At 35.5% G+C, this 21561-nt stretch overlaps 1 protein-coding gene across 1 annotated transcript in view; it reads right to left on the reverse strand.

Moving 5' to 3' along the window:
* The window catches only part of nlgn1 (neuroligin 1), a 310713-nt gene extending 289527 nt beyond the window's left edge, over window positions 1–21186 (reverse strand). Inside the window, exons 1-3 of the mRNA XM_016570031.1 lie at window positions 21115–21186; window positions 19619–19699; window positions 7675–7747 (exon numbers count right to left, since the gene is read on the reverse strand). The gene's annotated coding sequence lies outside the window, so the exon portion shown is untranslated. The remainder of the gene's footprint in view (window positions 1–7674; window positions 7748–19618; window positions 19700–21114) is intronic.
* Between the last annotated feature and the right edge of the window lie 375 nt (window positions 21187–21561).

Raw genomic sequence — 21561 nt, forward strand, 5'->3', positions numbered from 1 at the left:
TAAAACCCATTACAAACGAGGCATTTGTTGCATCCAGTGGGGACATAATTACTGATTATAATGACTTATACTGTCTTTTTACGCGCTGTGTTGCATCGCGCCGCACACATCTGAATATTTGGTTAGAACGAGCCGTTTTAGGTGGTTGACTCTTAACTTTTATAAAGAATATCTCTTTGGATTTGAGACTTTAGTCTTTGCAACTTTACAGATCTTCTTTATGCACCAAGAGCTTGTAACACTCCAAAGAGAAAGGAAAAATTGAAATCGCATCATATGACCCCTTTAATAATGAATTTGTTTCTTACATGCACACAGCTTTTCACTTTGGACATTAATTGATGGATTATTAATAGCTGTGTGGATTATTGTGATGTTTTTATCAGCTGTTTGGACTCTCATTCTGACGGCACCCATTCACTGCAGAGGATCCATTGGAGAGCAAGTACTGTAATGTTAAATTTCTCAAAATCTATCCCAATAAGGAAAAAAACTCATCTACATTTTGGATGGCCTGACGGTGAGTGCATTTTCAGCAAACTTTCATTTCCGGGTGAACTAATCCTTTCAACAGAGAAGATTATCAGTGAATAATGACCTAAATTGTTTCTCACTCCTTTTGTGAGATAAAAAAAACAATCCCACAGGTTTGGAAAGACATAAGGAAGTAAATAATGAAAGAATTAGTAAACAATAACAGGTCAAAATGTAAAAAAACAGCAGGTTTCTATTTAATTCTTCCATTAATTAATTTATTAATTCCATCTTTAAAAATTGAAGCTTTAACCAAGCTTTTCCCTGCAGAGAAAATATATGGAGTGGAGGATTGTGGGTCTCTCAATGTGGCCCTAAAACATTTTCTAATCCACTTTTATTCCTCACCAAGGTCTATTAATCTGGGGAGCAGATACTTATCCTGCTCTGATTTATCCGCTTATAAATGAGCTGACATATGGATGAGATTAAGCATTGGCATGGTGTAAGGTTTATAGTTAAGGTTTATGATTTAAGCCGGGCCTATGAGATTCCAGTGGCGTAATGAGAGTCCACTGGTGGAATGTGACGCTCAGCCCAGTGGATTTTAGCCTTCAGGTCTGAATGAGAGGGGGGGAAATAAATAAATAAAAGCTAGATTTTGAATGAGCTTGTGCAATTTATTTAAACATTGGACTAACTAATTCCATAGATTATATTTTTCATTTTCCATCCACACACAACTGAGCACGAGTAAAAAACCTCAGGGTTGGTGAAATTCACCTTTAAACCAGGCCAACGTGTGCAGTAATGATCTCCAGATAGTTACATAATTTATATCATCAGTTCTCACGAAATCCTTTTCCTTTCTCGCCTCCACTGCTTTCATTTATTTCTTTTACAATATTAACGAGGCAAGAATGCTTTAATTAAGAACAAAAGAGAGACACGATGACAAACGCTGTGATCGAGCAACTCTCTCTGCGAACCAACAATATATTATGACAGTTGGCCTGTTTAACTAATGCAAATTCTAAAGCTCTTCACATCATTGGGCCGTAGCCTGGTAACGGCATCCTGTCAGCCTGTGCATTCAACAAACGAATCATCCAATTACACAAGCCAAATGAGACAAATACCTCCAAACTCACTGGTGGACACAGTAGTGACAGTGTCAAGACTTCCCACTTAATCATCAGTGCGTTTCTTAGTAAGAAGCGCTTCAAACCGAGCCTTACTTCAGTCACAAAACAATCTATTTATTCATGTTTTTTCCTTTTTTTTTTTTACTCCCCAGCACTGCCTTCCTATTCCATTTTCACTTTGAACCAGCAAAGAGTAAACAGGCTCTCAAGGTTCCGGAAATAATCTGGATTAATATGGATGAGACATCTCATTAACAGCAAAAGATGGGGGGAACATTAAAGCGGTCTGTAAAAAACAGTGGTGCAATATCTCTTCCTTAAAGTGCGGTATATGACAGCACGACCGCTTTGTAATTGAAGCCTCTCTGAGAAATCCTGAATGTTCTTAAAAATACGAAGATTAAAAAAAAAATGCAGAGAGAGGGCTGCTCAATTTCTTACAAATGTTCCACTTCACTGTGGTCACATTGAAGCTATTCAAGACGTCCTTTAGCGGCAGACTAATAACTCAGGTCTGTGTCTGCCGTGAAAAGCACGAGTGGTACATGAGGAAAAATGCTATTTATATGCATCAGGGGTGAACAGGAGAGAGTGTGTTTGTCATCCAGTGCTGATTGTCCAGGCCAGATGCTGAGACAACGTGCACCGATGTCTGTAGAGTTTATTGCAGGAGAACACAATAAATTGAAAGGTGTTGGCTTTGCCTTAGTCTATGTGTGTGTGTGTGTGTGTGTGTGTGTGATGGATAATGTACACAATTGCAGCAACTCAGACATGTTGGAAAATCAATGCTGGACATTCAAGATATAAACTAAACTCAATTTATACAGCGACAGACAACACGCAGCCATTTCTCTGTATAGCAACAGTGAATCACATCTTAACCGTACATTCTCTGGGCTAACCAAATAAAGAAAAGTGTTAAGTATTTACTTAACTGGTGTATAAAGGATTTTTTTTTAAAGTTAAAGGAGGCCTATTATGCACCTTTTTACAATATGTTATATACGTCTCAGGTGTCCCCAGAATGTGTTTGTGAAGTTTCAGCTCAAAATACCCAACAGATCATTTATTATATCCTTTTGTAAATGCCTATTTTGAGTGGAAGCAGAAACAGGCTCTTTAAATGCAAATGAGCTGCTGCTCCCCGCCCCCTTTTCCAGAATAGGGCTGTGCCTTTACAGCTCATCCCTCAGATACTCTGCTAAAAAAAACATCTGTTTGGTTTTGATTATCATGTCTATTGCACTGAAATAATGCGTTTTAAACCATATTAGTTTAAACTTCTGATATATGGTTTTCTAAGTGCACACATCCGAAGCAAGGGGTGGTAATATTATAATAAGATTTTTTGCGAAGTCGCGTTTAAAAAAACACGGGTCGTGTTTTTTTGGGCTTATTTTAAAAAATATGGTTGCTTGTTAGGGAAAACCTGACAAGCAACTTCGTTTCTTTACATTTATGGTCAATGTTTTTTTTCCAATATATTGTTGACACTGTCTGCTCGTAGGTAAAAGCCAATCAGTGCAATAATTAATGCGCTGTAGGGTTATTCGCCATCACACATCGCGCCCCCTCCCCCCTAATTGGAGTAAAATCACGTTTAACTTGCATGTTAACGTTAGTAGATTTAAATAGACAAACAAGGCCACCAACAGAGATGTACAGAGATGGAGGAAACATGGGAGAAGGTGAACGGTGCAGGGGAGTAAAGGGACCTAATTTAATTTGTAAAATATTTTTATAATGCATTAATCATAAGCAGTAATACTAATAGTAGATACATGGTTCGAGTTTATTTTATTATAAATATATGGCTATATTAAAGCTCCCCCTTAGTGCTCTTGTCTTGTTTTATTCTCCTTTCCCATCTCCATAACTCTTCTGCTCGGAGGATTGTGCCCACCCGCTTTGTTGCAATTTGATGATTTTTGTAAAATAACTTACGTTTTTGCTCTTGAAACTCTGAGTGGTTTCAGTTTACTATGTTGCAGGCTCATTTATTGATAATAAATAATATCGATGATAATAAATAATATAATAATATTGGGCTTGTTTTTGAAGCTGCGGTTGCTCATTTAGCCTGTAAGAGTTGGTAACACTGGTCACGGGGGGATCGAAATCGGAGCTTTTGACGTTTTTTCACAAGCTTGCAGAGAAAGGCTTATCAAAAACAATTTACTGGGTTGTTCTTTTTCACGTTTTCTGGGTTGGTAGATGCACCGGGGACCCGATTATAGCACTTGGAACACATAAAAAGTCTGATTTTCATGATATATCACCTTTAAAAATGTAATTCACTGACACAATGACTTAAATGCATCTCTTTTATGATGAGCATGTTTTTAATTTGTGATTAATTTAATTTAATTTAAAAAAGCCTTATTAGAATTATGCATTTCTTTCTTTGGTGCTTTCACACCTGGCCCGTTGTTTCGGAACCTGGTGCGTTTCCCCCCTCTTCCTAGTAGGTGCATTTTAAAAATGTTTTCCAGATGAATCCTGAACTCCTGCTCAAAGTGATAAATTAATATAACGACAGCTACAAAAAACCTCAACGATAAGGATGACAGCCGTGACAGCGGTGGAATCCCGGAAAATAAACCGTGGAACTTTGACCAATGAGAGAACAGTTTACTCGCGCGTGACTTGTATTAACAAATTTGGTCCGTTTAGAAACATTGCCGTGTGAAAGCAAACCGCACCAAGAATAAAAAGCAACATTGTAATAATTGTAATCCCTGTTTTGGAACAAAGCAATCGATCTACAGGTGTGAAAGCACCCTTAACAACAAACAATAGGTAAATAAATTTTTTTTTAAAAACTATTGAAATAAATTAATATTTCAGGATATTTGGAAGAAAAATAAAAAATTATTAAAATGTATACACGCATACAGTATGTAATGAAAATATTATTTTTACTTGATAATTATACATTTTTAAAGAATCATTCAATTTAAAACATTATTGAAAATGGTACAAAAGTTGCCAAAACCATATGGAAAAATAGTAAACATAAAGAGTGCGTTTTTAAGAACATGCACCGTTTTTAAAAGATTTTCCCTCTTCTTTATCATTGACACTCTTGTCATTGTATGAAATCAGTTTTAATCCTATGAGCATTGGGCCCTGTTCAGTTGAAAAACATTATGGGATATTTGAGATTTCTTTTAGCACTTCCATTCGTATTGTTTTTTTTGTTTGTTTTTTGTTTGTTTTTTCCCCTTTGCACATATGAAGTCCCTTCTAGGTTTATCATTTTCTGGCACATCTGCAGACAGTTTATTTCCCCCCAGGCTGTGAAAAAAAAAAAACACACACTGAAGTCTTATTTTATAAAGCTGACATTCCAATAGGGACTGCTGTCCTCCTCACCGAGTATGAGAGACAAGTATTTTATTGTCAGAAGAAAACATTACCTCATCGTCACCTTACCAACAACTGACATGTTGTTTGAGCGATGCTCATTGTCAAGGTTAATCGAAACGGACAGTCTTATGAAGATTTAACGCAGCAAAACAAGAGCATAGCTATTCATCTGGCTGCCGAGGGAGAATAGAAATGATTAATGATTAGGTAATGTTATATACAGCTATAAAGTGAGTTCATACATACTGATGAACAACTGTAGAGAGACTCAGTGAGCAATTACTGGAAAATAGATCACTATTTAGCTTTTACTCCAATGGTACATGTCTAGTTCTTAAGAGAAAGAAATGAAAATCAAACAACTTCAGGCGATCTTATGACACTGACACATTTTTCTAAATTAATTGGGTGTGACAGACTAGGTGTTACAGCCTAAGAATGGAAAATTACAATTCCCTTCACAACACATCTGTAATTTAGCCTATTTATACATATTGTCAGATGTTGATGTGAGACAGACTCATGACACACTAGTAGTACAATCGAAAAACGATAATAATAATAATAATAATAATAATAATAACTGATTCTTGATACCAATTTGTTTGTTTTGTTTCCAGCGTTAACTATTAATGTAAGTTAAATGCTAATGAAAACGAACAATTATAAATAAATACAAATTAAAACTATGCATGTAGTCTACAGGCCATGTAGCCTTTGAGTAATTTTCTCTCCAAACTATAAACAGAGACATATTTCATAGAGAGAAATTAACTGAAAAGACAACAGTAGGGAGCTGGCAATCTATTATCCCCTAAATGTGACAATGTATTACTGTGTATGATTACTATACTGTATATGTAATGTATATATTAGAGTACTATAAATGAATTTATTATGTGTCTTGAGCGACTATCCTTTGAGACAGCGCTCTGCATCTGTCGGCAAGAGTTTATCATGAGTACAACCAGTTGGGTTACGAAAGTAAAAAAAAAAAAAAAAAAAAAAATCCCATTAATTTTCTCCCCTGGGGAATTGAATTTTAACGATAATGTATAAACCTTTTGAAAACAGACCTACTGTGAGATACAAGGTTGTTGATGGTATATGTGACCCTGGACCACAAAAGCAGTCTTAAGTCGCTGGGGTATATTTGTAGCAATAGCCAAAAATACATTGTATGGGTCAAAATTATAGATTTTTCTTTTATGCCAAAAATCATTAGGATATTAGGTAAAGATCATGTCCCATGAAGATATTTAGTAAATTTCCTGCAAAACTTAATTTTGGATTAGTAATATGCATTGCTAAGAACTTCATTTGGACAACTTTAAAGGCGATTTTCTCAATATTTAGATTTTTTTTTTTTTTGCACCCTCAGATTCCAGATTTTCAAATAGTTGTATCTCGGCCAAATATTGTCCTTTTAAATACTGACCCTTATGACTGGTTTTGTGGTCCAGGGTCACATATGCTTTTTTGAAGCCATCAGCCCACATTATTTCAACTTATTTAAAAAAAAAATAAGCATGTTTAGCAGTGCCTGGTGAAACACTACATTACCCATGATTCTGAAAGAAAATCAGAAAATCAAACAAATTGTGCCAAAATAACTCCGTAGCACAAACCATTAAGCACCGTGAACAATGTAATGAAATCAATATATGTTCTCCAACTACTTAAAAATTAAATAAAAAATATTTATAAAAATAAAAAAATAAAATAAAAATTGTGTGTGTGTGTGTGTATATATATATATATATATATATATATTGCAAACTGGTGTTTCTTACCATCTTAATCTTAATTATGAACACACTGGTTTGTAATTCAAACAGTTTTACCATTTACTGCACTTTGTTATTCTTCTCGTTATTTCCCTACAGTGGCTAATGAACCAGAAGTCTCGCACATTCACAAAAAAAACAGTTTACTTCCGCGTTGAAAAATAAGGTGGATATGAAAACTAAAAAAGTGGGCGGGCACTGTTGCACTCTACAACAGTCAGTCCTGGTGCTCTAATCTGATTGGACAACACAATTCCACAAGTTGTGTGGTGATGTCAGTGATACAATGTTATTCTTTAAGCTTTCAAAAAGACACATTTCACTATGAGAACTCAGAGGTGAGTGCAGCTTGACAAAGCTTTTTTCCAACAGAAATATTTTTATATTAGGCAGCAGTCAACATTATTTCCCCCAGTTGAGGCATCAATCAGAATACAGCAATAGTTACAGTTTAAAACTTATTTCATATATATACAATTGGCTTAATATTTATTTATTGCCACCTAGTGGGCACTACAGTCCTAAATCCATATCTAGTGCCCACATCTGCACTATAACAAGAATCCTTATGCCATATGGCTCAGACTACAGGAGTTTTTAAATCCTAACCGATTATAAAATCAGGTTGCATCTTGCACAGATTGTCTTCTTTCAAATCTCAAACATGATTTGAAAATCATGGAGCATCACACCGTACAAGAGATTAAGATTATCATGCCAGAGGAAGCACCTCACAATGGATAACGAAACGTATATTGTCTGTTCTTCAGCAAAGGTGAGATTGAACTGCCAATTTTAATATCTGTTAACAGTAGTATGCTAGCTAACAGTAAAAACTGTTTACCATTGCTTAGCAACACCATCAGCGCTAGGCGCTAGCTGCTTTTTACTCTCACCTGGTAAGTTCAAAACTGAGGTGCCATCTGCCCAGCTTTTTTCTTTGTCCGTATCAAGTATGCCGCACACGTCCTGAAAAGTGAAGCCAAAACATTTTGATCACCATCTGGTGGCTGGCTGCATATAGGTCATAAACCCTGCCCTTTCCACGTAAACAAATCTAATTAAACGTCAAATAAATATTTTCCAAAGATGGTTTCCATCTTTTTAGGTAGTTCTTATCACTTTGATGTGTTCAAGTGTTTGTTTTTCTAAAAAGCTTGCTTTTAGGTAGTTATTTAATGCTTTAAAAATGGGGTTTGGCGTCATGATCGTGAGCTTGCGAACTTGCGAGTTTAGGCTGGACATCGATATCGCGGCCCCAGCTAATGATAACTGCGCAGGCTCTGGTTCCAAATGATTACAGCGACCATACATGGGACACTGTGGCTTCTTTTCTTTTTTTTACATTTGAAGGAAACAGGGAACATCGATCATATTTCATATCCACCTTATTTTTCAACGCGGAAGTAAGCTGTTTTTTTTGTGAATGTGCGAGACTTCTGGTTCATTAGCCGCTGTAGGGAAATAACGGGAAATATCGATTTTCCATCGATTTAATTCAAACATTATATTACATTTGATATTATCGGGTGTGTCATGCGAGCACATCAGCAGAGTTAAGATTATATCTGAAAATGCCTTACATTACCAGACAATCTGGGTCGAACATCGTAAAACAACCAAGGTCCTACATAAGATAAATTTTTTTCGGGGATAAATTGGCCTAAAACTCTTGTAGTCTCAGCTAGCCTGCTTTAAAACGTATTTATAAGGACAAAAACACTCTTTCTCCCCCCACGGTAGTAACACACACACACATAAAGATGGCAGAATTTGCAGTCTCCTCTTAAAGCAAGGAGCTCGGCCCATTGCCAACAGGTGTATATGTCACAGTGACCTTTTCCTAAGCACATCTCAAGAGCGGCAGTGAATCAGCACCCGGCCCGCTACATTATTTAAGTGACTTCTCTAAGAGTACACTAACAGCAGCACTCTTACAGAAGAATAATAGCAGCGAATGTATTAAAGTTTCAGCCCGCTTAGAGAATTGAGAACTTGTCTGTAAGAGGAGAGCAGGCCTTCATTGGGATGTAAAATGCATTTATTTCCTGGGCTGTTTGAATTCATGGGGAGTAACCCGCGTAGGAATGGGATAGTCTGCATGTGGGGTAGATCGTAAGTTGGTTGTTTGTTATTACCAATTCTGCAAGTGCAGTGGATAAACACGTCTATCTAGCACGTTTCAAATAAAAAACATTAAAAAAAAAAACAATGGAAGAGCAGTGCAATGGGATGAAAAAATGTTCTGTGCAAACGGTCCCTAAAAAATGTTGTATTAAAGGAATACTCCACCCATAAATTAAAATTAGCTGGAAACTTACTCACCCTCATACTATTCAAGATGAAGATGAGTTTTTTTCTTAATCTGAGCATTTGAACTCACCAATGGATCGTCTGCAGTGAATGGGTGCCATCAAAATGAGAGTTCAAACAGCTGATAAAAACATCACAATAATCCACATGACTCCATTCCATCAGTTAACATCTCGAAGCAAAAAGCTGCATGTTTGTAAGAAACAAAGATGTTTTTTTTTTTTTTCAAACCATTGATTCCAGCTAAAATTTCAGTCCTTCATCCATAATATTGTTTTCTTCAGTGAAAAGGTCGTCTCATCTGAATCAGGAGAGAAATATGCTCAGGTCAAGCACCATTTACAAGTGAAAACAGTCCAAAATAGCTCTAAACCAACATGTGGGTGGATTTTGATGTGAGAGACAACATGGACAGACTTTTTCACTGGAGGAAACATTAGTATGGATTTTGACCAGAAGCGATTTTTTTTAAATTAAAACATCTTGGATGAACTATTCCTTTCATTTTAAATGCCTTTCAGAAACATTGCAAACTCGACTGGAAGCCTGGAACTCCAGGGACTAGAGCAGATGGTTTTCCCCGAGTACACAGAGCATCCAACGCCTGCCACAATCCAGCCTGAGGAAAAGGGCCAAAACAAGAGAAAAGGGAAAAAGACAGACAGCAGTGCCCCAAAGAGGAGCAAGAAGAATGACACTCGAAGAAAAGATGGATCGCCGGACGACTGTGCGGGAGCAAATAATGAACGAAGCCCCCTTCCTGCGCCCCCTCGCATTTCTCTAAGAGACCTGATGGAGGCTGAGACAAAGTTAGTGTTCGGTGACGAACAGGACATTACCCACAAGTCCCTGGCCTCCACCGCCACACAATTAATGTGTCAAGCGGCTGAAATAGGAGGGTCTCCGAGTGGACCTAATCTCAGCTTTCTGCCTCAAATTGACAAATGGCTCGATGTAGCTTTACAGGACGCCAACTCGTACTACCAACAGAAGAAATATGCCACTGCAGCCAGCCGTTTCACTGCTGCACTAGAGGTACTCGATATTCAAATTATACCACAGGCTGCCCTTCCTACAGACCTTTATCTGTGCATTTAATACACTTACGCACTAGATTGTTTGAAAATGTGCGTGCACATGCACTCTTATGGGGATCTTAAGGCGTTCAAAGTCATTTTATATGCAGTTGCTATAGGAGCTGTTTGGATGTTCAGGGTGGTTGAAAGAAATTTAAAAAAAAAGCCCATCCAAGTATAAGACATAAGATTGCTTTAAAAAGTCACTGCAAAGTCTCAACAAACCCCATGATCTGAGGTATCATTCATAGGGCAAATGAAGTGATTTATGCATTCATTTCATATTTAATATATGAGGCTTGTTCAAATGCCCAACACTAAGCCTGAACAATAGAAATAATTACAAAAAAAATGGTCACCATGGTATTTATAAAAGTACTGTGACATCTGATACTGTGGTCACTGAGATTTTATTTGGCCAACAAAAAAATAAATAAATACATTTAATAGTGTTAATACATTTTTTTAATTGAATTTTTGGCAGTGGCAAATGTAATCCAAACATAAAAATAGAGAAACTAAGCATGCTCAATTAAAGTAATTAAAATAAATTAATAACCTGATTTCTGACTCTGCTGCTCTTCTTAACAAAATGGTATTGAAGATATTCTGAGGCACATCTTGAAGAGCTTTAATTACGGTTTACAACAGTTTTTAAAATCATAATTCTGACCTGTTATCGCTATTACCTGGATCCCACATTAACAGACTTTGACCATGTTTAAGTGGATCTGTAGATTGTTAAACATTAGAAATGTTTCTTTCATTTTTCTCAGCTGAGATTAATATAATTTTAACGGCATAATGTCTTACATGTCATTACGTACTAACGTCATACAATACATGAGGTCAAATGAGAAAAAGGTCATCAAGAGAGTGTTTATACACGTTGTAAAGTGAAGAGAACATTTTCCTTTTAATTAAGTGGTATGTTCATAGCTGCGCTGACAGTACATTCAAAAACATTCAGTGCTCAAGGTGAAATTCTTCATATTGTTTGGCTTTTTTATTACATTACTCAGCTTGGGTCACAGAAATGCATCAAGCTGATTCTTGTAATGTGACAGTGACGCCATGAGCCTGAGTTTGTGGAAATATTTTCATTTATTTCCACTTTCATTCATTTAAAAAAAAAAACACATTACATTTTATTTGACAATTGATCAACTATGTTATAAGCAGGATTATTTTTGGTCAACATCTTTCAGTATCTCAATTAATGGAAGCTCCCTTGGATTTCTCCCACCTTTTCTCTCTCTCAGCTATGTTCCAAAGGCGCTGTGTTTGAGAAACCTTTTAATGCTGATTATGAAGACATTTGTAAAGTTGTCAGCTTTGTTGAGTCCAGAATAGTTGCCTGCTATCTCCGAATGGAAAGGCCTAACCCGGCATTGCTGCATTGCTACAGGTAAATCACATGCAGAACATACCATGATAATTTTCAGACCCTGGGCCCCTCAAAAATTATGGGTATTTATTATTATTCATTGTTGTTGTTTATAAAATAAATTTAAACAGAAATACACTGCAGTTCACAAGTTTGGGGTCAGTAAGGTCATTGTTTTTTTAAATAAAATAAGAAATGTTTATTCCGCGAGGATGCATTAAATTGCTATATATCTATATATTTCAAATAAATGCTGTTCTTTTGGACTTGGTTCATCAAAACTGAAAAAAATGTGATTTGCACAACATTGATAATAAAAAGTGTTTCTTGAGCAGTAAATCAGCATATTAGAATGATCATGTGACACTTAAGACTGGCGTAATGATGCTGAAAATTCAGCTTTGCATCACAGGAATAAATTACATTTTAAAAATATTAAAATTAAAAAAGTAAATTGTAATACTAGTTCACAACATTACCATTTTACTGTATTTTTGATCAAATAATTGCAGCCTTAGTGAGCATACAATCTTATAAACAGTAGCGTAACTGTATAAAGTGCAGTTATGTACTATCTATTTGTTATACCATAGTAGTGTTGATTAATTAAAATAAAGCTTTACAAATACTACAAAAATACAATAAAAATACTATAATTATGAATCAACCGATACTGAAATTGTTAACATTAATAAACTGATATATTTTTATTTTATTTTACGGCCAATAACCAATAAACAGCCAATACTGAAAATCTATATTAATTTGTAAAAAAAAAAAAAACTATTACATGCACACTGCAACTCATTTCGCCACTCATTCTTAAAGGGTAAGTGGAAAATTAGCTCCATAATTCATCTCTTTGCCCTTAAATTAGTGCCAGATGATAATCTAAATCTTAAGGTAGGCAGAAACAAATACTGAATATTGGCCAATAGAATCCTAACAATGGGCAAAACTGATAAATAAGTGTTAACATCGGCCGGTAACTTAAATGGTGCTGAAATATTGTGCATACTTGTCTATAATACTATTAAAGTTAATAAAAGACACAACTTATGTACTGCTGAAAATAATATCATATGGTGGGTCTGTAAACTCAAAAGTTGCCCTGACAGTTTCATCTAGGTTCAATCAGCAATGTTCGCAAATGATGCGCAACACTCACTCAAAGCAGATGGATGTTGATTGGTGTGTTTGAGTGTAGTGTGACAACAGTCATTTTTTAAGTGGACGGTGAGAGTAAAGCCCCCTGACCTCCAGTTAACTGTGTCTGCTGTATCCAGTCAGTCATGTCCCTGTGCTGTTCTCCTTTGCTCCTCCATTAGTGAGAGAGAAAGAGAGAGAGAGAGTTTGCGGTTTCTCTGAGCCATAACTCATCCTGACTGCATTGTACCCTTGAAAAGTTCTGAACAGCTTAAGAAATGAAATGCAAGCTTTTGCAGCTCCCTCTGCAGACTAGAGGATGAAGGGAACAGGCAAAGTAAGCTAAAGTAATAGTAGAGATGCATTCATCCTGCATTAAAACTGTAGTTCAAGTCAATGTGAAATCAAAATTCAGTCAAACATTCCTAGGCAGTGTGTGGCTATTATGTTCCACCTTGATATGTAATGCTCAGTTTTAGCCATCAAATCATCTTCAATTCACATTGTCTTTAAGCATTCTTTCAGCTTATTTTGTCTGAATATTATAAGTATCTTAAAGGTATAGTTCACCCAAAAATGAAACTTTGTGAATGAAATGTTTTCACCCCCCAGGCCATTCAAGATGTAGATAAGTTTGTTTCTTCATCTGAATAGATTTTGAGAAATTTAGCATTACATCACTTGCTCACCAGTAGATCCTCTGCAGTGAATGGGTGCCGTCAGAATGAGAGTCCAAACAGCTGATAAAAACATCACAATAATCCACAAGTAATCCACATGACTTCAGTACATCGATTAACGTCTTGTGAAGCGAAAAGCTGTGTGTTTATCAGAAACAAATCCATCATTAAGGTGTTTAATCTACAATATTGTTTTCTTCTGTTAGAAAAGTCATCTCAGCTGAATCAGGAGAGAAATATGCACAGATCATGCACTGTTTACAAGCGAAAACAGTTCTAAAACAAATATGTTGGTGGATTTTTTATGTGAGAAGACAACAGGGGATATACTTTTTCATTGGAGGAAGAATTATTATGGATTATGGACTATATTTTGGACAGAAGCAATGGTTTAAAGGTGACCAATTATGCCCCTTTTTGACAAGATGTAAAATAAGTCTGTAATGTCCCCAGAGTGTGTATGTGAAGTTTTACCTCAAAATACCACACAGATTATTTGTTATAGCTTGTTAAAATAGCCACTTTTAGGGTATGAGCCAAAACGCACCATTTTTGTGTTTGTCCCTTTAAATGCAAATGAGCTGCTGCTCCCGGCCCACTTTTCAGAAGAGGGCAGAGCTTCAAGAGTCGGCAAAAACAAACAGGACAATCTCACACACTGAAAATGTCAGAAACTCTCAGTAGCAGATATGTTCGAACTGGAATCGGTTTAGAAGTCAGTCATCTGATTGTACTGTGCATAATAAATGCGCATTTATGATCAAAATAACGACATAGCTGGTCTCATGGTGCCATCTCGTGCTATCACAAACTTTAAGTCCCACTTGTGATGATGAGCTCAACAAATTCAAGCAGTCGACTTCACATTGCTTTCAAAAGCATTTTTAAGACATTTGACGTGAAGGCAGCCTTACAGAGTACCAGGAAGCTCTTTCAGAAAGGCAATTTCGAAAACAAACACGTGATACTTACTTTGTCTGGAGCTGACGTTCGCACACGAAGCGTTGGAATTGATCCCTAAACATATACGGGACTTTACCGATTATTTTCCAGGACATTTCCTTCGAAAATTAAATTTCACCACAGTGTCCTCAGCGGCTCAGATGGAGGGAGTCTATGGACTCCTATGTTCATTGGTGCATCCCAAAACACAACACTTGTAATGCCTCTTTGGCGCTGACATTGTATATCTCCAGCAGCTACAGCAGGAAAACAGAAATGGCGGACTGCTGCTTCTCACTCAGGCCTGTGTCTATGCTAATAGCGCAGAGAGCGTCACAAATGGGCGGGACTTTTTCCCTACGCTGACGTGTACATAGGGAGAAATCTGGAATCACTTGTTCTGAGAGACTGTTTATGATTTATTGGGATTATAAATTTTTTTATTTTTTTTTAATGAGTGGGTGGATTTTTACCATTATAGGCTGGTTGTTTTCCCATACTGCGGCCACACAACTGTGTTCAAACACCTTACAAAAGTGATTTTTGCATAATAGGTTCCCTTTAAAGTTAAAATGCCTTAATTATGGATTTGTTTCTTACAACTTTTTCACCGGAGGAAGCATTACTATGGATAGAGGAATCAACAGTTTGAAGTCAAAAACATCTTGTGAATTATTGTGTTGCTTTTATCAACTGGATTTGAACTCTCATTCTGATGGCACCCATTCACTGCAGAGGATCCATTGATGAGCAAGTGGTGTAAAGACACATTTCTCCAAATCTGTTCAGATGAAGAAAAAAAAAAACTCAACTACATCTTGGATGGCCTGAGGGTACATTTTCAGTAAATGTTCATTTTTGGGTGAACTATTCCTTTCTAAAATGAATTTGATTATTATTGTTAGTTAAATGCTTAACCAACCTTTATTATCATCAGATTTTGTCAAGAGGTTGGCATTTGGTAACTCATGTCTGCTTAACACAGAGGCCATGCAATAGAAATAGAAAAACATGCTATAACATGTGACGTCTGCAGATCTTGTCAGCTCGTGTCCCATCTGTCAGTGCTGTTGCTAGCAGTGTGCTACTTAATATTGAAAAAAACATATACTGTAAAAGTGTGAAAATATATAAATATAGAAAACGCTTTTCTGTGAGAGAGCACTGGGAATATTAAAAATAAACCTGACACTCAAAACAGTCTAAAAATCATATGCAGGGAAGCTAGAGAGGAAAATCATATATTAAGCAAAAGAACACATATGTTCTGAAGATATATATATATTTATATTATTATAGACTGTTTGGTAGGAAATGAAGTGAGGTAGGAAAGATATGTTTAACAGAAGCAGATGGGTTGTCGTGGCAACATCATGAACCATATGTAATGCAACAGCAATTCTGTGATTGAAATCAGGTTCTCTAAAACTCAGTCCACACCATATCAAAAGCACACTGCCTGAAAGCCAAATAGAGAGCAGTTTAAATTGTTCAGGGAAATGCAATTTTGTAGGAAACAACGACAGAAAATAAACATGCGAACATAATTTGGCTGACCTCAACCGTGTTCCTTTTCTTTTTTACTTCAGAGGCTAGACATATAATATATATTTTAAAATATTTTAAATTAATATTTGAATGATTTCTGAAGGATCATGTGACACTGAAGACTCGAGTAATAGCTGTTGTAAGATATATTAATAAAATATTGTAATAATATTTAAAAATATATATTATTGTCATTACTGTACTTATCATATAAATGCAAATAGTGGGCATAAGAAACTTCTTTAAAAAAAAATAATAATAATAATAATTTTTCATAAACCTTACCAACTCCTAACTTTTGAAAGGTAGTGTAGCTAAATATCTTCACTAGGCCATAGAAAAGGAAATAATAATAATAATAATAATAATAATGCATATAAAGTGTAAATGACCCACTTTTCCTGTATTCTGCTTATATAAAGTATATGTATGCTTGTACATGCTTATATTAAGTATGTTATATTAAGTACACTGAACTAGAGCCCGACCGATATGGGTTTTTTGGGGGCCGATACCGATATTTGGGAGTAAAAAAAAAAGGCTGATATCGATATATCGCCCGATATTCTGTGTGTATATTATTATACAGTACCAGTCAAAAGTTTGGACACTTTCCCATTCGTGTGTCCAAACTTTTGACTGGTACTATATATAGAATACAGTATATACATAAACAGAATATATACTGTATACATAACACATTTTTTGCAATGATCACTCAAATGTGGTGATCAAACACTTATAATAACATGACAAAGATATGTAATGGAGGCAGGGCATTTAACAATTTAACAATAAACTTTATTATCCAAAATGAGTCTGACATCAGTGCACTGAACAGTAAATTTGAAGTTTATTCAACTTTATTTCAATTAAATTCCATTCAACTTTATTCCGTTGAAGTTTATTTCACTTCGGAACATTCATTCACAGATTTGCGCTACTGTCTTCACAGTGTGAAGTGTGACGGGATCGCCAGATTGGTCGGTGCCCGACCGCGAATTTAACCGCCCGTAACTCCTGAACCCCGGGGACTATCGATGCGGGGGTGGTCTCATTCGAAACGGGGCCTCGAGACATACACTCGATTCGGCGTTCGAGAGGGTTCCTCGAGCTGAAGGGATCCCCCGAATTTGGTGCGGATTCGCCGCGCCGTTACGGAGATATGGCCGTTCAAAGTTTCAATGGTATTCCATACACTTACGCTTTAAACTAAGCGTTTCATCCAGGTCAGCAGTAGCAAACAATGGAGCGCACTCTGATGGACAAACTACGTAATTACACAATTTACAAGCATTTTATCTGCGTTTTATGTTCTGTAAAAAAAAAATCATATCGGCGGCATATTCGCCGATACCGATATACTGTATCTGCTACAGGCTCATATCGGCCGATAAAATCGGCAAAACGATATATCGGTCAGGCTCTACATTGAACATGTTATACTGTATATTCAGCAATACATTTGTTTTACAGTTATATATTGAAGCGTACAGTGTTACTAATCTATATAGCAGGATATATTTCTTACATTGAATAATGTTTTAAAAAAAGAACTTAGTAACCATAAAAGCTACAATGCACTTAAAGCATGCAAAATAACATGCCAGTCAGACAAATCACCTTCTACCGATTATTATATCTACATCATGAATGCCTAGAAGTGTACAAGATTGCAGGATGCAAAAAAAAGTATAAGAAAACAAGTAGGTTTCACAAGTGCCTTCAAACCGAGAGAACAAGATCACACAGCAGGGTTGAAAGCGTGAAAAAAAGTGACTGTGTAATTCATACAAACTGTAGCTCAGAGGGATTTGGTTTGCTCAAGTTTATATTTTGGAGTTCGTTGTTGATGTTCAAAATATCTGTACAGAGTTCTGAAACATCATAATTCCACCATCCAGCTGCCCGTCGAAAGCCAATACTGCAACATTTCGGTTCCTGTACACATACAAACACTCCTTCGCTGTCAGCTCAGATGCTTTAGAACAACAAATAAATGGCTCTCGCACACCTGAATGGTTGCAGACAGGTGCACTGAATACAGGACATGATATGAAGAAATAAAAACCATGCATACAGCTGCAGCTTGCAAGAAATCAGATGTTTTTACAACAGTACATCTGTGATTTGGCCATGCAGCCCTTGTCAGTTATCAACTAAAGGGCTTGTAATCATGAAATCTACAAAGATAACTGATTTGTGGGGAGATCATGATTAGGCTTATCTTGGCCATATTTCAGCTACCATAGCTATCTTATCCAATTAGATATATTTACGCTTTAAATCTAGAATAGAGATTGGCCGCAGCAGTTGATACAGGTATGTTAGACCATGTGAGCAATGACACAAAGTCGATGATAAAAACCAAACAGTCAAAGACAAATGGACAAGGTATGCCTTATTTTCTCTCTTACAACTATTACATGCATTTCTCTTTGCTTCTTTGCATCTTATTCATTGAAAGGCAATAGTGCTTATGAAAATTGATGTGATGCGCCACTGAACATGCACTGAATGGATCTCAACTATGCTTGGTTTTTCATACAGTATGTACAGTACAGCGCTAAGTCAGCATTCTCTGCCCTGAACAGCATCAAATCTAGTTCAAGCTCCATTTAGGCCCATGTTGAAAATATACAAGGCAAGGAAATGCTGCTTTTTTTCTTATACGGGCTGATATTGCAAAAAAAAAAAAAAAAAGTCTGGTTTTCCATTTGTTAATTTGATGTTTACGTCTCCTTTTTTTATTGTAAAAAGAAAGAAAGAAAGAAAGAAAAATACAAAAAAGTAATGTTTGTTCTCCACACTTTTAAAAAGTAGTTTTATATATTTTTATGTATTTTAGATAACATTTTCAAACACCGGCAAATGTTAAATACCCCTGATATGAAGTATGTTAATACAACATAATGTAAAAAATAAATAAATAAATAACAAAAAAATGTAAATTAAAAAAAATGGTTAAAGCTGTGAAGTTTCATTTGTTCTCCAAACAGACCTTTAAAAAGTAAACATATATATCCAAAATTTTGCAAACGTTTAATACCCGATTATACTGTACAGTTTGTTAATATAGTATATTTAAAAAAGTTAAAAAATACTTTTTTTTAGTTTAAGCCATGAAGCCATGTGTGTTCTCCAGACAGACCTTTAAAAGTAAGTGTTTATATCCCAAATTTGGCAAAGGTTAAGTACCCCTGATTATACTAATTTAATAATAATAATAATTTATGCATTTAGCAGACGCTTTTATCCAAAGCGACTTACAGTGCATTCAGGCTATACATTTTTTACCAGTATGTGTGTTCCCTGGGAATTGAACCCACGACCTTTTGCGCTGCTAACGCAATGCTCTACCATTGAGCCACAGGTTAAAAATAAATACAACAAATTCAAACTGTTGTCCAGACAGACCTTTTAAAAGTAAGCAAATGTTAATTAAATATCCCTGATTATACTGTACAGTACGTTAATAAACACATAGCATTAAATATATATATATATATATATTTTTTTTTTTTTACATAATTGACAACCGGCCCCAAGCCGCCCCACTGCATTACATTCCGATAATCTGGCCAAGTGAATAACGCAGATGAATGTTTTTTTCCAAAATGGATCCAGCGAGAAAGTACGTGAGCTGATGCTCTGAATACCGCTAGCATATTATAAAATCCTTTATGGATTACTCCTTGGCTTGTGCATTTATCTGCCTGTTTCAGTGAAGAAAATAAGGAGAGAATACCTTGGATGTCAACTGTTATCTCTCCATTATCTCGCCATGAGGATGTGGGTGGAATCCCATCAAAGACAGCTTTGTTGATTCCTGTCGAACAGATTTTGTATATATTAGCTCCATGCACGACGAGCAGGAACGCAACACAATTCAGATAAAAATACAAAGGTAGCGGCTTTTGTATTCCGTGTGATGACAATGCTTCCAGAGCATTTAAAGTTGTAAGGCTACGTGCCTCTTTCTGTCATGTCCTCAGGTTGGAGGTGCCATTTTCGAACAATGCTCTTTCTTTAGTCTGTCACTGTGCGAAACTAAGTTTGTGATCTACAAATAATTATTGTCAGGCTTCTTGAACAACCCCTAAAAGGAGACTAAGCTAAAGGCAGACAGAAAGACATCAAAACGGCTTCCTCTCATGACAGATTAGACATTTCCAAATCAAGCCTTCGAGTCTTTTTTTTAACTGTCAATACTGCCGATGCTAATAATAAATGATAAAGCCAAAACTGGCCTATATTCTATAAATTTTTCCCATCTTACCTCAAACATATCACAATTTGTCTTTAAAGAATATGTTCACGTGTATGAACGGACAACTGACCCACATGAATAAAACACCTTTTCATGCCATAATGTCAACAAACAATGGAGGCAATGCTAGCAAGGCTAATATATGAAGGGCAAAGTCAAATTGCAAATTGATTGTAAAAGATAAAAAGCTTCATTTTGTTTCAAGTGGTTGCAGTTAACAGCCTGGATTACTACACTGAGTAACTCGTTTAACAATTGTAATAAATTATAAAATGGATATTGGGAGTGAGCCATTAAGAATTATTATATACTTGATTGTTTTGAAATTTTATTTATATGTTGAGGTGTGCTACATTTACATTCAAATGGCAATTAATCGACACAGACTGTAATCCAAATCCCAAACTTTAGGTATAAACTGCTTAAATTATCTAACTCCAGAAATTTCTTATAAAGCATATAGTGGTCTTATTTTGATCTTAAAGAAGCACCGATATTAAAATATCACAAGAATTATTAACATGTTATGGCCAACATTAATATAAAATTATACTATTTTGTCTAAATAAATTAAAAATAAAACACTAAACTAAAATGAATCATTTTAAATGTTACACGTGATTTGAAATTTGAAAAATTAACTTTTTATTCTGATATATGTCAAAGATTACATTTAACAGTGTTATTAATTAATTAGTGTTTAGTTAAGTGTTAGATCAGGGCAAGCAAGTGTATTCTAAATTTAAATATAGAGGCAGTTAGCATATACCATCCGATACGATTAAAAAATATATTAAACTACTTAAAATATATATATATATATATATATATATATATATAAATAATAAATACAATAACCAATATGGTACCAATACATAGCTCATATATGTATCATATATGTATATGTAATATATAGCTCATCTCTATTCTATAAGGTCAATCCATTTACATGATGCTTATATAATTTTAATTACCATATCTTGATTAATATAAGAATGCAAAACACTCTTGAAGAATCAACAAGTAAAGCTTTAACTAAAAACTCACCAGTAGGAGACAAACACAAGGATATTTATCAGCTAATTAGGTAACAAGCCACAGGTGAATATAATCACAAAGAGCAGAGATACAAACATCCAGAAAAATATGATTTCAAAATAAAGTCATGACCAGCAATTTCAAAATAAAAGACAAAAAAAGATATGAAAATGGAACAAAGATCCTCTTTCAACCGGCACAGTTTTTTCAAAGCAAAAACAATTTTATCACACGCTGCAAATTTCAGTGCGTCAGAGCCACATTTTATATAGTCTAACCTCTGTGCCCTCTGTAACTCACCTCTACTATATTGTTGTGTTTCCACTCTTAAAATTCACAGATGGATCACTTTTAAAAAATGTATAATGGACATTTCTATTAAT

Source organism: Sinocyclocheilus rhinocerous, unplaced genomic scaffold, assembly GCF_001515625.1.
Source record: "Sinocyclocheilus rhinocerous isolate Xijiao unplaced genomic scaffold, SAMN03320098_v1.1 scaffold711, whole genome shotgun sequence".
In the NCBI taxonomy this organism is placed as follows: domain Eukaryota; kingdom Metazoa; phylum Chordata; class Actinopteri; order Cypriniformes; family Cyprinidae; genus Sinocyclocheilus; species Sinocyclocheilus rhinocerous.